Raw genomic sequence first — 12,423 nt, forward strand, 5'->3', positions numbered from 1 at the left:
TTGCCTTGTTGTCACTGGGCTTCTGGGCTGAAAGAATCTGGAAATAGGACGCTTTGATGTTCTGATGGATTGTCTACGATATTTGGTACCAGAGAGCAAGTTATGAGAAAACAGAACAGCTGTGCAACCGCTATAATCAAATGCAAATGTCTAGGAGTCTCCACAACAAAATAACAAAGACAGCAGAATGATGCCCATTTTGATCAATAATAGCCTGCTTCCACCCCTGAAAATTTTCACAAGCAATAATCACTATTAAAGCTGTTTCTGTTTTCCCAAATTGAAACATTCAGTGTATAGGTATGTCCCTGATGGCATGCAGGCGCTTGATGAAGAATTAATCATGCAGCTAAATGACTTGAGTCCCAATGAAATCATGTAAAATAACATCATCTCCTTTAAATTAATTCACTGAAAGAAACTTTTTAAAAAAGAGACATGGGGAACAAAGTTTATGCTTGCTGCAGTAAGACCCTATTATAATGGGTTCACACTACAGCAGTATAAAATATACATCATGCTGTTGGTGGTAGAAGTATTCCAGAGAGGTGAATACCACCTAATAACATTCACCTAACTATTAAGTTGCACCCGTTCTTTATTTTCTGCCCCTGACTTGAACCCATTTTTTTCAGTAAATATCTACTGAGTACCTACTATGAGTCATCTGGTTGTGCTGTATACCCTTCTAACTAACATCTTGCCTCCTCCAATGCATTCTAGATGTGGCTGCTAAATCAATATTGTCAAAACACACTACAATTGTTTCAAAATCAGCTTCAAAAACTTTCCTTGGCACCATGTTGCCTACCAATATAACCCCAACATTTTCTGTTGACATTGAGACCTCTCCGCAGTATGTTTCTCTCCAGCTTTAGCTCCCACGTTTTCCCCATTTTCCTTTGTTGCAGTTCAGTTCATTTCAATGAACGTACTTACCATGATGAGTGACTGTGCCAGGCATGAGGATGACATGGTGAATAAAACAAGAATTCTTGTTATAGTGGAGGAGCCTGGCACAAGAAAGAAATACTTTCAATATAATGCTGCTAAGTCCAATAATGAGACTGAGTCGAGGGTACTCAGGAAGCACAGAGGATGTGCTTGTAACTCAGCCTGGAAGTTGAGGGATGGCTTCTTAAAGGGGTGTAGACCTCACCCCTTATTCAACTTTATTTTTTAACCTGTTTTTTGGGAGGGAGGTAATTAAGTTGTATTTATTTATCTTTTAATGGAGGTACTGGGGATTGAACCTAGGACCTTGTGCTTGCTAGGCACACACTCTACCACGAAACTGTATCCCCCGCTCACCTTATTCAACACTTTGTATCCCTCTTGGCTAGCATAATTCTTGGCACACAGTCACTTGAGTGCATGTATAATTCTTATGCTATAGTCAATTTGGAAGACTCACCTTCCCTGAACAGTTATTTTTCTGCCTCTTTCCTCTTTGCCTAGAATTCCCTCTTTTCATCACTGTCTTTGCCTTTTAGAGGTCTAGGTCAAATGCCACCTCCTCCAAGATGGCTTTCCTGATTACTGACTAGTAAATAAGCATTAAATAAGATTAGCCTCTATGAGCGAAAATAATTAAGATGAGTTCAAAATGGACTAGACTAGGTATCCGTAAAAGGAATTGAAGAGACTGGTATTAGTGCGCTTGTGTCTCTCAAAGAGATCTCACTAGCCTAGCCCTCCACCCTAAGCCTTAGATCTATATATTCAACTAGCCACTTGGCATTTCTATTTGGATGTCACGTAAGTGACTGAAACGCAACCTGTCCCAAATAGAACTCATTATTTTTTCCATCCTACTGGACTATTTCTTTTCCAGTGTCTCCCGTACCAGTTAATGGCATCACTACCGACACAGTTGCTCAAGCCAGATACCTGGGATTCTTCTTAGACTCACTCCACACATCTTATTCCATCACTTGCCAAGTTTGATCAATTCTGCCCCCTAAACATTTCTCTCCATATTCTCTGACACAACCCACTGTTGCCTCTTGTCTAGAATACTGCAAGAGCCTCCTGTGTGGTCTCCCCGCTTCCAGTCTTGTTTCCTGAAGGCAGAGTGATCTTAAAGTGAAAAAGTGATCTGGTCAAACCCACCCTTAAAACACTTCAGCAAATTGCAGTTGCCTTTTGGGTGAAGTCCAAAAATCTCACAATGTCTTACAAGGCTTCTCAGGTTCAGTCCCATCTCTCATCACTCTCCCCATCACTCTTTCTTCCCTGGATACGTGTTAGTCTTCTTTCAGCTCACAATGAACAATATCTCACATCATGGCCTTCAGTCATGCTGTCTCCTCTGCCTGGAACACTCCTTCTCTCTCTCTTTGTGTGGCTGACTCTTACTTATCCTCTAGATCTCATTCCTTAAGGAAAGTCTTTCTGAAAATTTAAAAATAGTAGCTGTCTTAGTCTTTTCTGGCTGCTATAACAAAATACCAGAGACTGGCTGGCTTATAAATAACAGAAATTGATTTCTCACAATTCTGGAGGCTTGGAAGTCTAAAATCAAGGAGCCCACATGGTCAGGTTCTGGTGAGGGTCCTCTTCTGGGTCGCAGACTTCTTGTTGTGCCTCCACATGGTATAAGGGGTAAATTAGCTCTAAGGGGCCTCTTTTATAAGGCACTAATCGCATTCATGAGGGCTTTGCCTTCATGACCTCATGACCTCCCAAAGGTCCTACCTCCTAATATCATCACTTTGGCCATTAGGTTTTCAACATGTGAATTTCAGGAAGACACAAACATTCAGACCATAGCTAATAAGTTGAGGCAGTATAATTCTCCTGATTCTGGTTCCATACTCACCTGGCAACTTTTGGTAATAATAAGCTTACCTTACTATGTTTTTCTTCATCAGAGAGACTAAGGCATGATTTAAATCTTCTGGGATATTTTTGAGAATCAAAACCATTTTTTTTTCAAACCCTGACATTCTGGCTTATGCATCAGTCTGTATGAAGTAAGTTAGATAACATCTACGTCACCTTGCCTCTCCCTGACGTTACAGATCACCACAACCGGAAGTGACGTTGCCTTCCTCACCATTCTGACAGTGCTTGGCTTGTAGCCCCACTCCTGCCCTTCTCATCTACTCTGTCAGGAAGCATGCACATGGTGCCTTGTTCATGTTCATATAAATAGAATGAATAGGTGCTCGATAAGGATTTGTTAACTGTACTAAAACACATGAGATGGTTAGCAATGACATAGCTAACCTTGCTGATTCTACTTCTTCACTCTCTTCAATGTGTTCTCTCCTCTCTAACACCACTGCCACTGCTTTCGGGCCTCATTCACTCCCTCCTGGGTTACTGCAATGGCTTCTTCACTGGTGTACATGTCTATAATCATTTTTCCTCTAACACTGCATTCTACTCCCTGAGGTAAGGGTGCTTAAACCACTTCAACAACTTCTTATTTCCTTCAGAATAATACTTTAAAAAAACTCATTAAAATAGTTTCTAAGGACCTTTATGATCTGGCCCTTACTTACTACCTCAGTCTTACTTTCCTTCCCCACACTCTCCATCTCCCGGCCCTTTTCCTATTCTTCAGTCATACTGATCTACTTCGTATTTCTTTATATGCTCTGATCTTTCATAGCCCACATCTTTGCACATTTTGCTAGATCTGTCTGGAATAACCTTCTCCTCTCTCTGTACATAATTTCTATATACACTTTAAGACATAGGTCTGGACACAATTATTCCAGAAAGCCTTTCCTGACACTGTCACTTCACCCAGGCTGTCCTGCTCTTATTTTCTTAACATTGGCTGCTAATTTCTATCATAGCACGGACCATATCCATCCCTCTCTCTATTCACATCACCCTTCCTCCTAATAAACAAAACCAAACCGGGAACTCTTCAAAGATAGGGATCATGTAAATCCTGCTTACAACTGTGTCTTCAGGGTATAGCACAATGCCCAGTCCACACCAGGAGCTCAAGACACATCTGATGAATGAATGTTCTAGGGTGCTGGTGCTCTGGGCAAGCGACGAGCAGTTTCCAGGAAATTAGAATAGAACATAACAAAATGTACGATATTGAGACAATGAATCAGCAACCCTACTAGGCTCAATAGCTGATTGTAAGATAGATCCTCTAATAAGCCAGAGACTTTTATTACCTGCCCTGTCAACACAGTGGGGGAGGGGCCTGGAAAAAGAGACATATTTTATGTATCTAGTGACTAAGAAAATTAGAACAGGAATAGCAAAATAACAGCAGCCACAGCAGCAATTTTTTAAGCACCTACTTTGGGCCCAGGCACCATAATACGTACTTGACAACATTTAGATTTCACAGTAATACTATGATGATTCACAGTTCATGGATGTGAAAATGAAAGTTCAGGAATTAAAAGCTTCCGATAAGCTATATAGTTAATAAATGAAAGAGCTTTTTTGGTTCAATTTCATTTCCATCTGACAGAAAACCCCAGGTTCTTAATTGCTACCCTGTGTTTTCTAGAAAAGGGTTAAACTTCAAGACACAAAAACGGACACGCAGACACACATAGATACATGCACTGCACTGCTGAGAGTGCTGGAAGGAAAATCCAGACCTTAAGTTCCTTAACCGCTTCTCCTTCCTGCTCTGTCCTTTAACTCAAAGTGAAAGGAGTCTCTAAGGAAAGACTAGAACGGTCAATGTGCAGTTTCTTTTCTAACATTAAAACACTGAGAATTTGCTGGGCTCTTTTTTCGTTTAGGTTGCTTTCATATTTTTTGCTGGCAGTTTTTTGCTCACTGCAAGCTCTTGCAGCAAAGCATGAAGCGGGAGGACTGGCTACAGAGATGAGAAGCTTGTCTGAGGCCCCCGGGGGGGTTGAGCCCCACACACAGAATGAGAGGAGCAGCAGTGGGAAGGAAATTTAGAATACTTAGCTGTTCATTCAAAGTGGGTGTCCTCCAGGCTGCTCCTTAAATAAATTTTGGCTTAGCAACCTGGCAGGGAACTGCAGTCAAATCTCTCTCTCTCATTCTCGGACAGTCCCAGCATGGGCCATCGAGTCAGGGCAGATGGGGTGCTGTTGTGTCTGAGGGTGGATACACATTTCATTCCCTCTTACTCATTCAAATCATGCCCCCTCCTCAATATTCACCTCCCATCCTCCTTGACTGTTAATTTTCCACCTTCCTTTATGATTTCTCACCTTTGTATGTCAGTAATATACCAGAAATTAGGTATTTATGCCGTCGCTGGAGCGACAGGATTTATTGTAGTGGAATGCATTTGGATGTAGGGAGGATTGTGAGATGACTGTTGTCACCCAAGAGGGAGGTGAACAGAATTCAAAATAAAGATTTGATTCTGGAAAAGGAGAGGGAGAAAGGGCTGCAAAGGGCATTTTCTGGAAATCTTGCTTCCATATTTCATACAGCTTATTTTTTATACACTGCCAGGATTTCAAAATAAGATGATGCTAACTGAGAAAGAGTTGCGATTCCGACTACTGACAGGGAAATCTGGGTTCACATGAAATCCTGCTGCAGCAGATGATGCTAGGCATCCGGTTGTGTTAGACACCAGCAGTGGTGAGTCCAGCTCGATGGGGGCTTTAACAGCAGATTTGCCATCTTTGTATTTGTCTCTCTATAGAGATGATATTTTAATAGTATCTACTGTAACAGGAATTGCCCTGAAGCAATCAAAATGTATCTGGGTATTTCTGGGTTTGTGCTTTATAGCCTGGACCTTCATTATGATCATTCATTTATTAATGTGCTAAAGAGGGAAGACTTTCCCATTAACAGAAGAAAATGGCCAAAAAGGGTTGCGACACTGGGCAATCAGGCCTTTAATGGAGATGTGAAAGCATCGAAGAAACTCCTTTCATGTGGCAGAGATGAATTCATTTTCAAATACAGGCTGTTTGCCTCTACTCACAGGTACTGAAATATGGCATTTCTTACAGGCCATTTTAAGCCCTAATTGCATTTCAACATTGAGGATGAAATCATTTAACCTGAACCATATTTGTAGACAATGCACAAACACATTTCCTCCCAAGACAAAAAAATGTAAAAAGAAAAATATGTCTAATGATTTTTTTTAAATGTATTAGGGATTAGTGACTGAAAGCAAGAATTATAATCAGAAACATAAATCTAAAGAACAGAAAGAAGGTGAAATTAAATCTTAAATAGCTGAATTATTGGACTCAGAAGTTCCTATTTCAGAAAGATTCATTCAGCTACCAAATGCTAATAATTATATATCTGCCTGCTCATAGTTCTGTGGCTACCTGTGACCAGTCATCATTCATATAGAGACATAAGTCAGATTCTAACTCTGCACTATTGCTGTCTTAAGCGAATTACTGGCAAAGTATGAATGCAGAGACTGCAAATGACTGGAAGAAGCGATGACTGGAGAATGATAACAAGTCATGCGAGGGTCGGGTAATCATAAGAAAAGAGAATAAAAACATGGCAACGTTTCTTCCTGTTTAAAAAATGTCTCCACTGGCCTGGGCTTTAGTGCTGGGCTCAAATTAAGAGACACAATGAATATGTATTAAAAAAAAAAAACTTTGAAATGTGAATGCCCTTTGATCCAGAAATTCCACCTTAGGTATTTATTTCAAGTAAATTAATAAAAATGTGGGCAAAAAGCTCTTTGAAACATGATTTGTTACAGAAAAACATTGGAAGGAGCTTAAAAGTATGAAAAAAGGAGGACTGATTAAATAAATTATGGCATATCCATGAGACGGAATATGTTAGCCATTAAAATTGTGATGTAGTCTTTTTTATTGGAATATAATATGAACATAATTGTTAACTGAGAAAAAAGGATTATAAAACTATCCAAAGTATGATTCCTTGAAAATGTACATTAAAAAAATCCCTGAAAAACATATAGCAAGGCATTACCAGCAGTTGTCTCTAAATGGCTTCTATTGTGGCTACTTTTCATTCTTTTTTTTTTTTTTCCTTTTCCCTTTTTCTTGTTTCTATGTTAAGATACTTCTGTCATGAATATGCATTGTTTTCATCATAACAGAAAATGAATACAAGAAGTTATATTTGGGAAGAATGATACAGTAGCCAAGGCAAAAATAACTCGAGAAGCTTGGAATGCCCCTTTGTATGACTGCGCAAGTAACATAGCTCCCTTGAGACTCAGTTTACCCATTTGTGATATGGAATAATAACACCTATTCATAAAATTGTTGAGAGGATTAAGTAAGGCAAAGTGGGTAAAGTGCCTAACCCCACTTTTAACACATTGATAGGAGGTCAATATATACTGAATTTGCATCTGAATGATAGGTCAATAAGTCATCTTTCACACAAAGATTAACAAATTAGAATATATGCTAGAGCATACTATTTTGCTAGCTAGAGAAAGCTGCTCTTCAAACAGGAACAAGGTAGACTCCCACACGGGATAGAGTGAGACTGCTCTTACTCTGCTGTCTGGAAGGTTGGTAGAATGTGAAGATTTGGAAGGGCATGACCAGTTAAGCTCAGATTAATCCAGACACCCATTTCCCCAGCAGAAGCCAGAGCCCATGACCTCCCTGCTATGAGTGCGCAGGGAGAGCAGTGCAACCACACATGGTATGCTCATTCCTTGCTAAAATGGAAAATGTCAACTAAAAATAACTGTCTTTAAATACTACCATTAACAAAACTCAAGAGTTTTAAGCAAACAGATGTCTAAAAAGAAACTTATTTTCTAAAGCATAAGTGGGACAATGCAACCTGCCAAATTGCTATATATTCAGTTTCCAAGACACTGATATTGGCAAGTTCTATATGGCTCTCTACTGGTAGTGGAAAGAAACTCTAGACAATGAATGAAGAGCAAATGGCACTTCCAAGCCCAGGGCAAGATGGTTTACTTAGCCATTTGACAACTATTTGTTGAACAGGTACCATGTGGCTTGCTTTGTGGAAGGTACTAATGGCAATGGAATAAGATCCCTGCCCTCATAGAATTTTCCATGATAATGGTGAACTAAGGTAGCTTAGACACCAAGAAACTGCAGTTCCATTTCATGGTCTGTTAAGAGTGACTTGCATATGCTGCACAAGAATGCAGTGGCTTGGTTTCTCTATTCTTAAAATGTGGGAAATGATAGCTATTTTTCTTGATGATAAAATATATGAATAATACAAAATTGCCTTAAGCCCTTGTTGGAAAACACTTTTTGAAAAATGCTGGGATGCTTCTCAGGCAATATTTCTCTGTAAGAAGATATTTTCCTTTATCTTTGTTTCTTTCCCTAAAAAGTCTTAAAAGTCAACAAGTCAAAAATGCTCTTTTTATGTCTGTTTCTCTTCATTTGAAACTTTGGAGGGTTCTTCCCTTTCTTCCTTTTCTTTCTTCCTTTTCTTTCTTTCTTTCTTTCTTTCTTTCTTTCTTTCTTTCTTTCTTTCTTTCTTTCTTTCTTTCTTTTCCTTCTTTCCTTCTCTCTCTCTTTCTTTCTTTCTTTCTTTCTTTTCCTTCTTTCCTTCTCTCTTTCTCTCTTTCTTTCTTTCTTTTCTTCTTTTCCTTCTTTCTTTCTCTCTCTTTCTTTCTTTCTTTCCTTCTTTCCTTCTTTTCCTTCTTTCTTTCTCTCTCTCTTTCTCTCTTCTTTCATTTTTTTCAGCCTGCTAATTTCCAGCTCCTATGTGCACATCATTTAAATACATCATTGTGGAATTGCAAATACGTAATTTGTTTATTTCTCTTTGCTCCCAAGTTGCTCCTCAATCGACTTTATTTTTCAAAAGCAATTTGAAGGCACGTCTTTCAATTGGTTAATCCAGGCAAGCTGTTTGTTGGTTCTGTGCTCTCAACTGTTGAGTAATAGTTATTGGATTCAAAGGGGACAGAGTTGGCTTGTGTCAGACAATGTGGGCCAGATTCTTGTCTTGCACAGTTGTGCCAGTGCACCTGAAACCCCACCAGCAACACATTCCTTTCTCTGCACCCTGGCACCTCTTGGCTACCGGCTACCAAGCCAGGTCCACCAGGCTTCATTGATGACCTTACGAAGAACACATGCTTGTATTTGGCTAAAACAAGGGTGAAACTCATCTTTTAAAATTTGAAGTAAGGACCAAATTGTAGTTTACAAAACTGAAGGTCTAATTAGTTAGTTCATTTATTCATCATCATTTCCAAATTCCTTATGGTGGGCTGTAGCCTCAACACATCTTGCCTCCTACTCCTTGCCTGGCCTCAACTTGTATTATTTTCCTGCTTGATCATTACACTTAAGCTACACTCTCTTTCTTTTCTAGAACATACCAAGCTCATTTCTTCCTCAGGGCTTTTGCTCATGCTGTTTGTTCCTGGAATGGTCTCCTTTTTCTCCAAATTACTTCTCCTCCTCCCCACATCCCCACCCCTCCAGGCTCTACTGTTTATCCTCCAGCTCCTAAATTCAAACCTTATTTTCCTTGGAGGACTTCCCTGACTTTCCAGATCCAGTTCTCATTTTAAACACATTCTTATGAACTGGAAGAAAGCCAGTGTAGCTGAAACATACAGAGCAAGAGTGGCAGTGGTACAGTTTGAGATTGGAGAGGTAAGCAGGGGACAGACTAAGCACGGTCTTGCAGGTTTAGTTGATAATTTGGTTAATAATAGTGTAAGAACAATAGAAAGCCAGTAGAGAGAATAACAATGATCAGATTTGGGTTTTGAAGAGATCACTCTGGCTATTTTATGGAGAATCTTCTTAAATAAGGGAAAAGGGATACCCAAGGAGACCAGTTAGGAGGTTATTTGCAATAGCCTAGGAAGGAGAAAATGGTGGCTTGGACCAGGGTGGTGACACTGGAGGTACAGAGAAGTTAATAAGTGACAGACATATTAACAAAGTGAAATAAAATCAATGAACCTTCTTGAAGGATGAGATTTGAAGAATGAAGGAGAAGGTGGTGCTCAAATTGTGTCTAGTCCTAGTGAAGGACCAGCTTTCATCAGTATTTGGGTGTGTGGTTGGAGTGGGGTTGAAGGTTGGCAAAGACAGTTAGGATTGTGGGCTGGCTGTAGATTTTAGTTTTAAACTAAAGTTTGTAAATTACTTAGGAGAGTGCTTTATTGTCTATTACAGCTTCATAATAATTATAGCTTGCACTTAGTGAATATGTACTTGTGCCAGGCACTATTCTACGTGCTTCACATATATTAAGTCACTTAAACATCAATAAATGATAATGTTTATGATTCCATAATTATCATTATCATTATTGCAATCTATAGTGCTTGTCTTTCTTGGACAGAGTTAGTTAACACAAGCAGTTTCTTTCTATGCAATTCTCCTTTTTATAGACTCCATGCAGGCAACTACCATATAATATAGGCACATTCTTCAGAGAAATTACAGCGCAGTTGACTAGGTTGCAGCCGTCTTTAGTTCTGTTCTAATCCTGAGGGCACATCCTGGATTAATGACCTGGTTTAGCCTCTGGCATTCCCATATACGTAACCCATCTATAAACCTGTACTCGGAGTAGGTTACCTTTGTGTGTTGATTCTGACTAACTCCATTCTTATAAAGTGATTACATCTGGCATTATCCCTACATTTTCATGGTTATTTACTAAAGCCACATATGTACTCACTAAAGCATTCTTGCCCAATCTAGGACAAAGAGCTCATTAGGGTTAAAAATAAAATCTCAACTTTTTTGGAAAGTCAGCTCAACTAAGAAACCCAGCTGGCAGCTTTTTTTGTTTTGTTTTATTTTATTTTCTAAATTCAGTTTTATAAATGGAGGGCAGAAAGTTTCTTAGAGCTTTCTCTGGCCTAAATGCTGACAATTTGAGGACTTCAAAATGCTTATGTATAGCTTATTTTCAGAACCAGGAAACTAGCTGGACTAGTTTACATTTGAAATATTAAGGTATAAGAAGTTTGCACACGTATTTTGGAAATGGATTCAAACTGGCAGGTTGCGTGCTATTGTCACTTTTGATCATCAGCACCACCTTTACTTTATTTGGGAATAGATCTGTTTTTGCCCATTCAGATGGGTGAAGGGGGAGTAAAAATGAGAAAGTGTTATTTTTATTGCATAAGAAAACATCAGCAGATACCCACTGCACTAGACAGGCAGCAGTGTCAATAGTGTGTCTCCCTCTCTCAGCTTGATTTTAGGTGGAAACACTTGGTTTAAAACAAAACAAAAGAACAGTGGCATCAGAGATGGTATTTAGATTTTCTTGGGAACAAGGAGTGTGGAAGCATAGGTTGTTGTATAGGCTTGTGACCTCTTCATTTGGTTTCAAAATCTGTTGCAGTGATCTCAGAACTTTGCCTTTGGTCAAGAGTAGTGAGAGAAAAAAGCAAGCATGACTGAAATAATTGACAGACTAAAATCATAAGTGAGATTTAGGATACAATACAGTCCATGGAGCTCAGCTCAGGCTCACCAGCCACATTCACACCCATTTATAAAACAATCAGGAAAAACCTCCTCTAATGAGGGATTTGCCAAAGAAGACACTTGTTAGGATTTATAAGCAAGGAAAGCTCTTTGATTCACAGAGAAGAAGATGACACAGGAAGCTGAGTAACTATAGCTGCCAAAAAAGGGGATAAATAGCAACTCACAATTGGACGATTTGCAATAGACAGCAATAGGAAAAGCTGCCTGACTCTCTTCATGATGGCGGTGGCACCTTGGAGCTATCCACACTACCAAGGAAGAAAGCTGATGGAGCCCAAGAGGCAGCCTGTGCCCTTGCTCTGAAGTTGATTTGCCCAGTCAGGCAAATGCACGTGGGAGGTTTGACTTTGTCATTCACACTGGTCCAGATGGTGCTGTCCAAAGCCAGAATCTCTGGGCCACCGGAGCAGCATGGAGAAGCTTTCCGCTCCTCCTGAATCAAATTCTGGCTCTTGCAGCAAGCAAGTCATGGAAGAGTGCCAAACTTTTCCAGCCAAAAAGCTACTGATTTCGCTTTCTTTCTTATTTTCATCCAACTCTTTGCTTGAAATATTAGAGTTGTAAAATGGGAGTTAAGAAGATTTTTTTTTTCATTTTCAAGACTATTTCTGATGCTTTGAATCATGACATCACCCAAAATTAAGTTTTAAAATAAAAGAAGCTCTTCATTTACATTTTTCTTCAAACTGCAATTGATTTAGAAATAAACGCTTGAGTTCAAAATGCAGAATACAGCTTGTAAGTCATTTTCTTTAACTGATAAGCCTATTGCAATTTTACGTGCTTTGCCAATTGGTCCTGGCTGAACCCTGTCACTGGAGCAAGGTTTACCAGTGACCCTTCCACGCCTTATCATAGGGATTTTGGGTCACAACTTTCAGAACTGCCTTTGTCTCCCTTCTGATTCTATATACTCTGTCTTATGTATGGATGATCATCTCTACCAGACCACAAGCTCCTGAGAGCAGAGGATATGCCTTTGTCATGTTTGTATGCCTTTACTCTC

The sequence above is a fragment of the Vicugna pacos genome, chromosome X, assembly GCF_048564905.1.
Source record: "Vicugna pacos chromosome X, VicPac4, whole genome shotgun sequence".
Taxonomy (NCBI): domain Eukaryota; kingdom Metazoa; phylum Chordata; class Mammalia; order Artiodactyla; family Camelidae; genus Vicugna; species Vicugna pacos.